Source organism: Ictidomys tridecemlineatus, chromosome 7, assembly GCF_052094955.1.
Source record: "Ictidomys tridecemlineatus isolate mIctTri1 chromosome 7, mIctTri1.hap1, whole genome shotgun sequence".
Lineage (NCBI taxonomy): Eukaryota > Metazoa > Chordata > Mammalia > Rodentia > Sciuridae > Ictidomys > Ictidomys tridecemlineatus.
In genome coordinates, this window is record NC_135483.1 from 184,966,980 (window position 1) to 184,980,205 (window position 13,226).

Sequence of the window (13,226 nt, forward strand, 5' to 3'; positions counted from 1 at the left end):
CTATGAGGAATGTCACCGGGATTGGATTGGAATTGCATTAAATATATATAATGCTTTTGATAGTGAGGTCATTTTGACAATATTAATTCTGCCTATACAAAAACAAAGGAGATTTTTTTCTTCTTCTAAGGGCTTCTTTAATTTCTTTCTTCAGAGTTATTTAGTTTTTATTGTGAGGTCTTTCACTTCTTTCATTGGATTTATTTCCAAGTATTTTTTTTGAGCCTATTGTAAACAGGGTAGTTTTCCTTGTTTCACTTTCAGAGGATTTGTCATTGATATACAGAAATGCCTTTGATTCATGGGTGTTGATTTTGTATCCTGATACTTTGCTGAATTCATTTACTAGTTCTAGAAGTTTTCTGGTGCAATTTTTTTAGTATTCTAGGTAATATTATCGGATCATATTATCGGCAAATAGTGCTAATTCAAGTTCTTCTTTTCCTATCCATATCCCTTTAATTTCTTTTGACTGTCTAATTGCTCTGTCCAGTGTCTCAAGAACTATGTTAAATAGAAGTGGTGAAAGAGGGCATTTGTGTCTTATCCCAGTTTTTAGAGGGAATGCTTTCAATTTTTTTTCATTTAGAATGATGTTAGCCTGAGGCTTATCATAGATAGCCTTTACTATGTTGAGATATATATACACATAATAAAATATATAATATTTTCCTTATAAAGTATCATTTTTATAAAATAAATTAATATAATATTATCATTAAAAAGGCATTTTTCCAAGTTTCAAGTAACTGGCTTCCAAATAAGCCTGTAAAATAAAATAGTTTCAATTTGAGGACAGGATAATATCATATAGCAAATCATGTTATTTTATGTGTTTATTACATACTAATATTTTGTATTTCATTATATACCATATTTGCCCTATTATATATAAAATTTGGAGGTTTTACAATCACTGAATAATTTTGATGATGTAGACTTTCAAAGAATTTTAAAACATGCACGTTAAGCCATGTCTTCAGAAAAGTGACTTACTGTCCTTATGGACTATTCCAGTTTTTAAGGAATCTCCCCTGATTTCCTCCAAGGGGTGAGGGCTGTATGGGTGTGAAGTGCTGCTGCTTTACCCAGGGGGGATTATGCATATCTCATCTCTCTAACATGGAAAAATATGAAAAAGCCAGAAACCAGTGGTGTTGCTAAGGAGTCTCAGATAAAAGGGCAAAGCTACATTGCTGGGCAGGCTGGTTCCGCTTGTCTGAAGTCTTCCTCTGTTCATCATAGCCACCAAGTGAGGTTTGTGACTTTGGAATGAAAATCTCATCTCCCCAAGTTTCCCTTCATTAATCTATTTGGTCTGCTGTGCACAGAAATGTTATTATCTTTTTCAAATTCAAAGAACAGCTGTTAGGTCACCATAGGTTATGGCTGCTGGAAAAGCAAAATTAGGGATTGGGGGAATATCAATAAATAATCAAACACACAAACAAGCAGACAAACCATAACTTTTGCTTTGATTAAAGAGAGTCTAGTTAGGAAGATGCAGAACTTAGCCCAAAACTTATAGGAAAACATCCCAAGACCCTAGAAGGTTATTATCTGCAACTATTTGGAAATCATTATGTTAGGAGGAAGTGTAAGCTGGACATGAAGGCTAACTTGGTGGCATAAAAAGAGACCCAGGGGGTAGATTAAAGTGAAGTTTCCCATGATGGACCAGAGAATCTTCATGCTTTAAAAGTGTCTCATGAGTTTGATCTCCAGCACTGTCAAAAGGATAAATATTAAAAATATATGCATAAGTGCCCCAGGTCTTAAAAACCAATGAAAATACAATTTGAAAATGCTGATTCAGGAAATAAAAATGAAATTGAATTCATCTTTATTTAACTAATCCACAACCATCTCGTGACATTTCTGCCAAAAATCAAAGTATATGATCTTTAATTTTAAACAACCTCACCATAGTGCTGAAACAGCTATCCTGAAATAAGACAGATTTAAATAATCCATCAGAGAGTTTTGCCTTCCAACCACTATTTTAACAGATTTTTTTTCAATCTCTACTCTACCTAATTGAGCAGTGGTTTTGAGTTATAAAGACACTACTTCAGTCTCAATCCCGATGACAAATTAAATTGGGGGACAGAAGGAAACTGGCATTGTGGATCCTGTAATGATGTTTTAAAGGTTAACATTTATTCATTCCTACGGTAATTAAGCTAACTGTCTTTCCAGAAACGTAGATTTGAATGTGCTATAGATGGTGACAGTTCTCTCCCACATAGCTGATGCTACAGTTGGAGTTTAATCAGCAGTTTCATGGTGCTCTCAAATTCAGCCTTCAAGTTCAGGCACTCTCTCTGGGCAAGAGCATTAGTGGAGTTGCAGATTCAACCCTGCCCTTCCCAAGCCGTTTTCAACTGACAGCATGTCCTGTGACAACAGTCCCAGAAAGGAGTTCAAAACCTAGCTCAGTGATTCCCAAAGGGCCCTTATATTACAGCAGAAGGAGAGAGACCCAGCCCCTTGGGAGGAGCTTTACAGTCTGCATTTCCACAAAGTGCCTCTGAGAACCATCTCAAGATCCTGTTTTCAACATGGTCACCAAATGTGCTGGCAGGATAGATAGAGCTGGTCCTCTTTCATGCCTTGATGCCTTGGTTTGTCAGTCTCTGTGGTGGAGTAATGAAACGTATATCTTCCTCTCCCCTGGGAATACATCATTAATGAACATATACTTAAAAATGAAAATCTGAGAGCTTAAGAGAGCAGCATAATATTAAATTAACTGGTTTAGCATTGGAAAGACCTGGATCCAAAACCCAGTCAGTCTACCACTTACTCACAGAAGTGAGTCTCTGTTCTCATACCTGCAGAAGAGATAATAATATCTACCTCATAGAGTAAGACAAAGGTGTTATTACACACAGAGTTACTAGTTTTATGATCGCCCAACTACGTATGCTTAATAAAAAATAGATATCACTGAAGAGGAGAGGAGCTACCAATTTACTCTATTTGTGTGCCAAATGAGATAAGAAATGAAACCACATTGTAAGAGCTACTAATGTAGGGGAATGTTTGTTGCTACTGTATAAGCTGGCTTTTTGAGCTGATAGAAATTTCAACTGATGACAGAGGGCTTTGTTTTCAAATAAAGGGACTACTAGGCACAGCTTTCTCTGTGAACTTTGGTCACAAAGGACATCACACTCTTCAAACAATCAAGTCTCTGCAAGGATGCCAAGCACAGATTCTCCCACCATAAATATCACTCGCAGAGGCAAACATGAAGAGCCCCTGGCAGGAATGCACCCCTTGCCAGATGTCAGGCTTCACATTGAGCCAGATGCTCCGTTGTTTTTATTTTCTAACCATAATTTGTGACTACTGCTCATAAGGAGAATCTTGAAGAGCCACGAGGAAAGCCTCTGGTGGCAACTTTGAAAGACACTACAGTGAGTTTGGGATCCCAGCCTCTCTAGGGGACAGACTGTCTGTTCAGCTCAGATCCATCAATGCTGCGATTGTGTGAGGCACCGCAGCTCGCCCAGGCCAGCCCCACCTGTTGACCACAACAGCAGCTCTCAACTGGTCCTCTGGAGGATCCCCTTGAGTCTTGTCACTGTCTGTCATGGATGAGAAGTTTGCATGGGAAGACATTACTGTAAGATGTGTCAGGAGAGAAGAGCAATGATAAGAAACGTCTAGGAGTGAAGCACAAAGTCTGTGATTGTTTCAGATCAGCACCACTTATGGAGACGGAATGGAGGGGTAGAAAGAACATAGAACCAGGTGTGCTGGTGCACTCCTGTAATCCCAGGGGCTCCGGAGGCTGAGGCAGGAGGATCAAAAGTTCAAAGCCAGCCTCTACGATTTAGGGAGGGCCTAACCAAATTAGTGAGACCCTGACTCAAAATAAAAAGTAAATAAAACAGGCTGGGGATGTGGCTCAGTGGTTAAGTGACCCTGAATTCAATTCCTTGCACCAAAAGAAGAAGAAGAAGAAGAAAAAAAGAACATGGAATTTGGATGAAAGGAAAGAGGGATTTGACTTGAATCTCAGCCCCATCAGCATTGCCAGTACTAATAATATCTAATATTTCCTGAGCACTCTCTACGCATGTGACCTGCGTCATCTCATTTAATCTTCACAACCAACATGAAAAAGTGTGATGGTTAACTCCATGCATAAACTTGACCAGGCCAAGTTCTGCCAAACTACACAATGCTGGGTTTGTCCATGAGGTTGCTTCCTGGTGAGATGAACATTTGAATCAGTGGACCAGTAGATCCATTAACCTCTGGGATGGGGGTTGGCATTATGCAATCTGTTGAGGGTCTGAACAGGAAGGAGGAATTTGCTCCTAGCCCTGACCACTTGAGCTGGACATTGGTCTTCCTCTGCACTTGTCTTCTTGGCCCTCAGGCTTTGGGATTTGGCCTGGAACTACCTCTGGGTCTCCTGGGTCTCCAGCTCACAGATGGCAGATCAGAGGACTTCTCAGCCTCCATCATCCTGGGAGCCAATTCCTCAGAATAAATCTCTTGGCTCTGATTCTCTGGAGGACACTGACTAACACATCCACATCCTACTATATCATTACCCTGGTTTTATAAATCGGGGGAACTGACTACTGATGAGATATGCTAAATGTTCTTTTTGATCTTCCAAATGATTAATTCCTTTTAAACTCCTACAATGGCCAATTATGTACAATTACCAACTGTATTCAGGAAGTAGGGCATCTGACGAGCTGCGTGATTGGTTTCTGGTACAATCAAGGAGCAGCAGGTCTGTTTGAGAATCCCTGTGGAGCAGCACGGTGTCTTAAAAAAAGGTGGGATTGAGGACAACAGTGTCCCACAAGGAAGGCACAGAGGTAAGGCACCCTCAGTTACAGGCAAAAGTGAGCTCATCAGTTCTTCACCCTGGGCTACAGGAACATTTCCTCAGGTATTTTCCTCCAAGAATATTTTTTACACTTAGAAATAATTATTATAGGTCTAAATGTCTCACTCTCCATGGAAATCTTCAATGGCTTCTCAATACCTGTCCATCCAAAAAAGGACCATAACCCTTCACAAAGAATCAAATGCTCCTCACGATCTTCCCCAAACATACCTTCTTAGCCACTCTACCCTCCCCTCACACACAAACATGGACCCTAAGCATAGCAATCTCATACCAGTTGCCAGAAAGGTACTCCTTTTCCCCTAATTGTTCTTGGCCAAAACAGTACCCACGTCTGCTGTTTCCTAAGGCTGCTGTGGCACAGTGGGACTCTGCCTGTTCCATTTCTCTTGAGTAGCTTCTGGTGGTTTGCTGGCAAGGGCTGGCATTCATTCCTTGCTCATAGATGCATCTCCAATCCCTGTCTTGGTGTTCACGTGAAGTTCTTCCTGTGTCTGGTCCCCAACCTCCCCCCTGCATAGAACACTGGTAAAATTGGATTCGGGGTCCTCTCTATTCCAGTAAGACTTCCTCTTAACCAATTACATCGCCACCACCCCATTTCCAAAGAGGTCCACACTCTAAGGTACTGAGGGTTTGGCCTTCAACATGAGTTGGGCCTGGGGTGGGGTGGGGCACAATTCAACCCATAACCCCATGCTTCTGCTCTCGCATCCAAATCTGCTACTTTAGTTAAAGCCAGCCCCAAATTCCAAGGCAAAATGGCCAATTCCTCTCCTCTGAATTTCCAAGAGCCCTTTGCACTGAACAACTTCCAAATGTTCTATGATTTATAAACCACCTTCATGTTTTCTAGTTGTCTGCCCTGTGTGTTTGTCTCCTAAAGGTAGAATTGATTTCTTTTTCATCTTCATGTTCTGTTCATGAGCATTGCCTTGCACCTAGTGGGTGTTTTGTTCATGTTTAATCTCTTCTTTTAGTTTCTCCTTGTGTCATCACTGTTTCATTCTTTGCTTTCCTGTGAGGAAACTGTAACTGACAACACCCAGTGAGTGTTCATGTCCTGGCAATGAGCATCACCCCAGAGCTGACCCTGTAGCATGCAGGAGAAAACACTTTGCATGAGCAACACGCCTTTCACACTTTGGCAGACACTTTGGAAGCTTCAGTGTATGAGCGTGGACACGACTTGTCATAAAGACATCTGTTCCAGGGTATCAGCCTGGTGTATTAAACATATTCTTAAAATTCTCTATCACCCAGCAGAATGCCACCAGAGTTACTGTTAAGAATTTGAGCTAGAGCTAGACATGGTGGTGCACCCTTTCACCCCAGCAACTTAAGAGGCTAAGACAAGAGGATTGTAAGTTCGAGACCAGCCTGGACAATTTAGTGAGACCCTGTCTCAAACTGAAAAATAGAAAGGGCTGAGGATGCAGCTTGATGATACAGGACCCCTGGGTTTAATCTCTAATACCATACAAAAAAAAACATTTGAAATGGTCATATTTAATCTGCTAAGCCTGCTACGAAGACAAGGAGCTCTTCAGATCCCCAAGAGCCAGTGGCCAAAACAATATTTGTTTTGTGCAGAAAAATCCAGTCTAAACTAAGTGACAGTGCCATCTTTTAGGAAGTTTATCTCTGCAGATATGGACTGTGGAGGATTCCAAAGACTGAGAGTTTTATTGACATTTCAATACTCCTGGGAAAAATAAGCAATTAATTACAACATATTCACAAATATTAACAAATGTGTGCTCTATGATAGAATACCTTGAGATCAGTGCTTCAGTGGCATCTAAAATTAGTATTTAACCAGTATTTAAAGGCATGAAAGGCTGAGCTACTCTGAGATGGTTTCCCTTTTCACTTGTTGTTCCTTACACACCATTTGCTATTTACTTTATTTCACTTTCCTCTCTTTGCTCTCTCTTCTCTATCCATTCCTCTCAAGGAGTTCTAAGACCCATCATCGAAAGTTTGGCACCTTATTTTTTGCCACCCCAGCTGTCCCTTGATATACTCTGAAGAATCTTTTAGTCAATGATTCTCATCCCTGACTGCACTTTAGAATTCCCTTTAGAAATTTCAAAGGATGCTGATCTCTCCATCCTAGGTTTTCTGAGTTAATTCTTGGGAAAATGGTCCATGCTTAATTTTTGATATTTCTGAAAGCTCCCTGGTGATTCTAGCATTCATCCAGTTTGAAAACCACTGAAATAACTTTCACTTTTTTTCACAAAACCAGTATTTCTTAATATGTGAGCCATAAAACTTGTTTTAGTCAGCTTTCTGTTGCTGTGACAAAATACCAGAGAAAATCAACTGAAAGGAGGAAAGACTTGTTTTGGTTCATGGTGTCAGAAGTTTCAGTTCATGGTCTGCTGTCTCTATTGCTATGGACCTGTGATGGGACAGAGTATCATGGTGGAGAAGGTGTCGTGGGATAAAGCTACTTGTCTCTTAACTCCTAGGAAACAGACAGGGAGAGAGAAACTAAAGGACCAGGGTTCAAATATCTCCTTCAATGGCATACTCCAGTACCTACTACCACCAACTGGGTCGCATCTCCTAAATTTTCTACTACCCCCTAAATAGTACGACCATCCAGAGACTAAGCCTTTGACCATAAGCCTTTAGGGACATTACAGATCCAAACTAGAACAGACCTCCTGCATCAGAGTCAGCTGAGTAGAGTAGTAAAAGGGTCAATCTCCAGGTCTAGCCCAGGCCTAGGGAGAGTGGAGACCACATCGCCTCCGTGAACCTGAGGCCAGACAACTGCTTTCAATAGGTTCTCAATGATCCTGGAAAGTTGGGAATTTCTGCTCTAAAACAGGAGTTTGCCAATTTCCTGTCCCAAGGCTCACTTCTTGCCACTCAAGAGCAAGGCCCATGAAGCTGCCACCTACCACCTATCCCCTGGTAGCACACGCTCGTGTTTTGTTCACCCAGTGGCCAGTTCTAGCCCCTTCTTCCTTTCCTACCTTCCACTGTAGAAGACAGAGAAGCCCAGCACTCGCTGCTGCAGGCTCCTCCAGGCTAGTGATGGCCATCTGATCCCGTTGCACCCGTGACTCACAAGGGAAAGCCTGCTAGTGGGACCTAGAAGTTCTTGCTTCTGATAGAAAAGACTGATGCAAGGCCTTAGACCCCCTCCTGCCTTGAGACTGGCTGTGCCACCATCTTGTGACCATGAGAGGCAAACCTGAAGGTAAGGGCCAACATGCAAAGGCTGAGGGAGTAGAAACACGGAAAGACCCTGGGTCTTGCATGTCATAAGAAGCCCACAAACACTGTCAGCATTCCTGACTGACAAAGTGGCCCACCTCCCATCATTCACTCCTGGGAAGAATCACATTGAAAGAAATACAGGTCCATTAGAAGTCTCGTTTTACCCCCTTTTCAGATATTTAATATTGTCCAAGAATTATTCTACAAAGCCTAACACATGCATGTTTGAATTTATCTCTACCTCCTCCTCCACTTCTACACTTTCCAGTTGGAAGTCTTTCTTGCTCTTCTCTCCAGTCTCACAACCCCCAAAAGAATCATCCTGCCTTACCCGTGAGGTCCCCTGAGTCCTTCTTTCCTGCCTACAGGGTCCTCTCTTCTCTCCAGACAGAATCCACAGTGAGAAACAAGAAGCTAAGCCATCAACAGGGGAGTAGGAAAGCTGTGTACCCCTTCAAGTTTTAACCATTGCACAAGGAAATCCAATACGTGAAAACACACACTTAGGTGTCCTGGAACAGAAAGCAAATGGGAGCCACATACCTCTGCCTGCCTTTCTCTTCCCAGCAGCCTTCTGAGCAACCACAGGAGCTCACAGATTACAGAGGCCAGGCTCTTCCCTGAATTCAGATTCGGAAGATCTGGGTGGGGCTCAGACACCTGTGTCTAAAAGCTTCACAGATGTCCAATGAACAGCCAAGGCTGATAAATACAAATAACCTCAAAACAACCCTCCACTAGGAACCTCAAAACAACCCTCCAGTGAATCAAGGAAATTTCAATCCCTCTAGATTTCAGTCATTCAAACAAGTAGTACCCAGTCCTCTGTTCACTGAGATTTAACTTCACCTAATCAATAAGAAAGATTTTTGAAACTTTACAAAACAAGTGTAGGTTCCTTCCTGAATTTCCCCAGAATCTTTCTATCTAGCATCAATGGTTTCTATCTAAAGTTCACACTGTAGCACAAGGCAAGAAGAGCCTCAACCTCCCCTGTTTCTATATCAAGACTTTCGAGTTGATTCACAAATGGTTTCTGATAGGTGACTCTGGCTGACAGTCAGACGAAATGAATTTCTACCATGAACAAATACTTTCTAAAGGAAATTTTTTCAACACATTCAAATGTTTTCAGAGCCACTCAACATACAGACATCATAATTATGCAGAGGTGAATATTTTGGACCCAATTTACTTGACATTGCTAAGTTTATCTGTTCTTCCTTTAAAAAGAGAAACAGATATCTTAGTCTTATAAATGGAATTCCTTTGCCTTTTGGAACTATCCTTAGAATCTCCAAATGCAAAATGAAATTATTGGTGAAGACAAACATGGAGCAATGGCAAGATGTCTAATAGCAGGAAAGTATTTTTTTTAAAGACTCTGAGAGGAAGGCTGGGGATGTGGCTCAGTGGTAAAAAGCACTTGCCTAGCTTGTGTAAGGCCGTGAGTTCAATCCCCAGCACTGCCAAAAAAAAAAAAAAAAAAAAATCATTAAAGGCTCTGAGAGGTTCAGTGAATTTTAATTAAAAATTCACAGGAGTGACATTATGCTGCCATTCATCTCAGATATCTCACCCCTTGATGACATTTTATAGCATTTCTTTCTCTCTTTCTCCCAGACTCTCAAATAAGGATGATCACCATCAGTCTGGCTGCCAACCGCACCAGTACTTTGAGACACTAAATACTTTTGAGAATGTAGCATGTTTCAAAAAAAAAAAAATTACTAAATGAAAAGTCTAATCCCCACAGCTGCAAGATGCTTGTCATTAGACCAGTTATTATCTCATCTATTTAAGTGAAATTATTCTCCATAGAAACTGATCTCCTTTCATTGAATGTGCTAGCCCAAATGAGATTGAGGCCTAGTCATTACCGGAAGGAAAGATCAATTGAATTGATACTATTCCGCAGGCTGTCCTTTTCATTTATTTCTCATGAATCCCATGAGCTACAGGGAGATCTTATACCCATCTTTTCATTAAGGAACAGGTAATGCATTTAACTTTTATTTTATGATCCAGTCTAGAGAACACCGTGATCTGACCTCTGGGGTTTAGAAATAAACAAACTATTTTCTCATCAATATCAGGATCACTTACGAGGAGCTGGGAGATTGGTTTTACTCATTTTAGGACAGGAAAAAAAAACCTCAATCTTACAAAGGCAGAGAAAATATCCACAGCAAGCTCCTAGATTTGTCTGCCAAGATGTGTGGCACACCATGCACCTGGGACTGAAGACCAAGAAAAAAACAAAACTCCTTGACATAGAAGCTTCTAGAAGCAATTGGGAAAGGGAAGTTGAAGAATGTTTAACTGCCTGCACTTGCAGCACAGAGTTCCACTGTTCTGATACTGACCACAGATGCCCTATGACTTTGGTACCGACATTGTCTTTAAAGCACAATCGGATTCACACTTCAGGCAAAGAGATACTTGGGACTGGGCTGGGGAAGGGAATAGGGAACTGTGTCCTTGTTTGGGACATTTCCTTCAACTCGTGACCACCTTCTATTTTAGGGTCCTGCTTTTTCTAGCATGCTCACAGCATGGTCTTGCCTCCTAACAATGACTCTGTATAAAAATGTTGCAAAGGAGCCACATTAGCAGAACATGCTCAAGGACAGCTCTTTATCCAGCTCCCCTGGAGATGCTTCTGATTGTCATTCAAGGATTTTAAAGGTTCTCTAAATGATGTCGTCACTGTTCTAAAGAAGGAGAAACTATAGGATGTGCTCTTCAAAATTATCTTGTAGAGACTCTTGGAACAAGCGAGGGTGGAAACAATCTTGAACCCAGTCTTAACCTTTTCCCAGAGGTTATTTCTTACCTCCAGGAGACATTTGTTCTGATTAAAGAGACAGTTTTCTATTCCCTTACAAACAAGGCAAACACTGTTTTAGAAGATCTATCCCAATTTATTCTCTTCAGTTTCTCTTAAGCTCCCCCCATTCCATGAAATTCAGCACACATTGCTTCTCCTCTTTCCTGAGCATTCAACCAAATTTCCTCCACGATGACTTTCTCTCCCTCAGAGGAAGTGGGCATTGACTCAGAGTGATAAAATATGTCTACTCATCAAGATGAGGCCTTGAAGGAAGTACAGAGGGGCTTAGGCAGCCCAGGCAGGATGGCGAGTGAGGTCGGGGCCAGGCCAGAATGAAGGAGCATGGGGAGGGTCTTCTGATGAGGTCAGCTTCCTGGTTGACAAAAATGCTCATAGACACAAGCCGGGGACCCAATCAGACAGACACTTCTATATTGTGCTCTTAATGGGGGGATCCATTAGAAAAACTAAATCAGACATGTGGACACAGGGGCCACTAATCAATAATAGTGAGGTGCGAGTGGACAGGGGAGGAGATAAGGAAAGGAGGAAATTCCAGAGAACATAAAAACTTCAGGTCAAAATTCCCCCATCGGATTCCCAGCTCTGGGGCCCCTTCTCTTTGAAGATGTCTACCACTACATCTCTGTGGCTTTTACAGTAAGCCTTACTTCTTGCTTGCTGTCTCGGGGTCCTATCCTTCAACTCCTTACTGAATGGAGACAACAGACCCAGCACCCCAGACGGTAACGACCTCTGTGTCACCTGGTTATAGGAGTGAGTTAAAGTTGTCCACCTGGCAGACTTCTGCCTCTATGTTTTCTGCTAATCCAGACACCATGTCCTCTTGGGAGGGATCCTGAGTCCATCTCAACAGCTTTCCCTCCTGGCTGGAAGAGGGGTGTTAGGGTATGACAAGGGAGAAAATTATTTTTTTCCGGCTCAGAAACTGAATCCAGGAAGTGACTGAGGTAACTGGAAGTTAACAAGAGGAAGGGAGCCTTTGGAAGGGAGTGGATTTTTGACTGAGTTTTGAAACTTGGTCTCAGGCATGGGAGAACTTCAATTGGTTCCAAGCCACAAAGTGAGTTTACTTAAGTCGTGTTGGAGACAAAAAGGCTGATGTGAAGACCTAGAGAGAAACTGAAGGAAAAATGTGTATAAGAAAGGAAATGAGGAGACAGAGAAGTTGTATCACCCCAACCACCTGATGAGTATTCCAAGGTCTCACATTGCTGCCCACGGAACTCAATGTACATTTGAAAGACAGTAGGAATGTGACCAGACACATCCCCACCTAGTTAACAAGACATAAGTTACTGCAGTGTTTATCTTAAGACCTTTTGCGTAGATCTGAATGAACAAGGATGGGTTATGACTCAGACTGAAGGAAATGAATCACAAGATGGTGCATTTAGCTATCCAAGATTCAGCATCACATCTAACCAATCTGACACACTTTGAAGTTGAAAGATGAAGTTAGTGAACTCATTTCTATTATGAAGATCTTTATTATCCAACATAAAATATATTTCTCAATGCCACAACCGTGAATCCCATCTCAGAGTGAGATATACTCTCAAAATTCATAAGGTTTAGATGTTCTTCTTGGGCTGGGGATGTGGCTCAAGCGGTAACGCGCTCGTCTGGCATGCGTGCAGCCCAGGTTCGATCCTCAGCACCACATACCAACAAAGATGTTGTGTCCGCCGAGAATTAAAAAATAAATATTAAAATTCTCTCTCTCTCTCCTCTCTCACTTTCTCTTTAAAAAAAAAAAAAAGATGTTCTTTATTTTCAAAAAAAAATCTGTATTGACTAAAAAACTTATTAAAATTTCAGGAAACACATAAATACAATGAGATAATCTATGCTCTCTCTCTCCCTGAGGGGCATATAAATACATACGTATTAAAAAGAAACTAAGTTAACAATTTTAAAAAGCAATCATGGCAACTGTGCAGCAGCCAACATCATAAGATACAACCTCAGGGTCTAGAAAATTCTTAATAATTTTATCCAATAAAATAGAAAGTATAAAATTTTCATCTTAGAGGGGAGATGGTCCTCTTGCATTCATTTAAACAGTGAGATTCATATGTGTGATAAGTAAACATCTCTTTTGAAAGCAGGGTGTGACTATTCTTTTAGTCCATTTTCTGTGGCTGTAATAGAATACCAGAGACTGGCGGTTATAAAGGAGAGGAATTTATTTCTTTCAGTTCTGGAGTCTGGGAAGTGCCAGGCTGATGAGCTGCACCTGTAAGGGACTTCTTG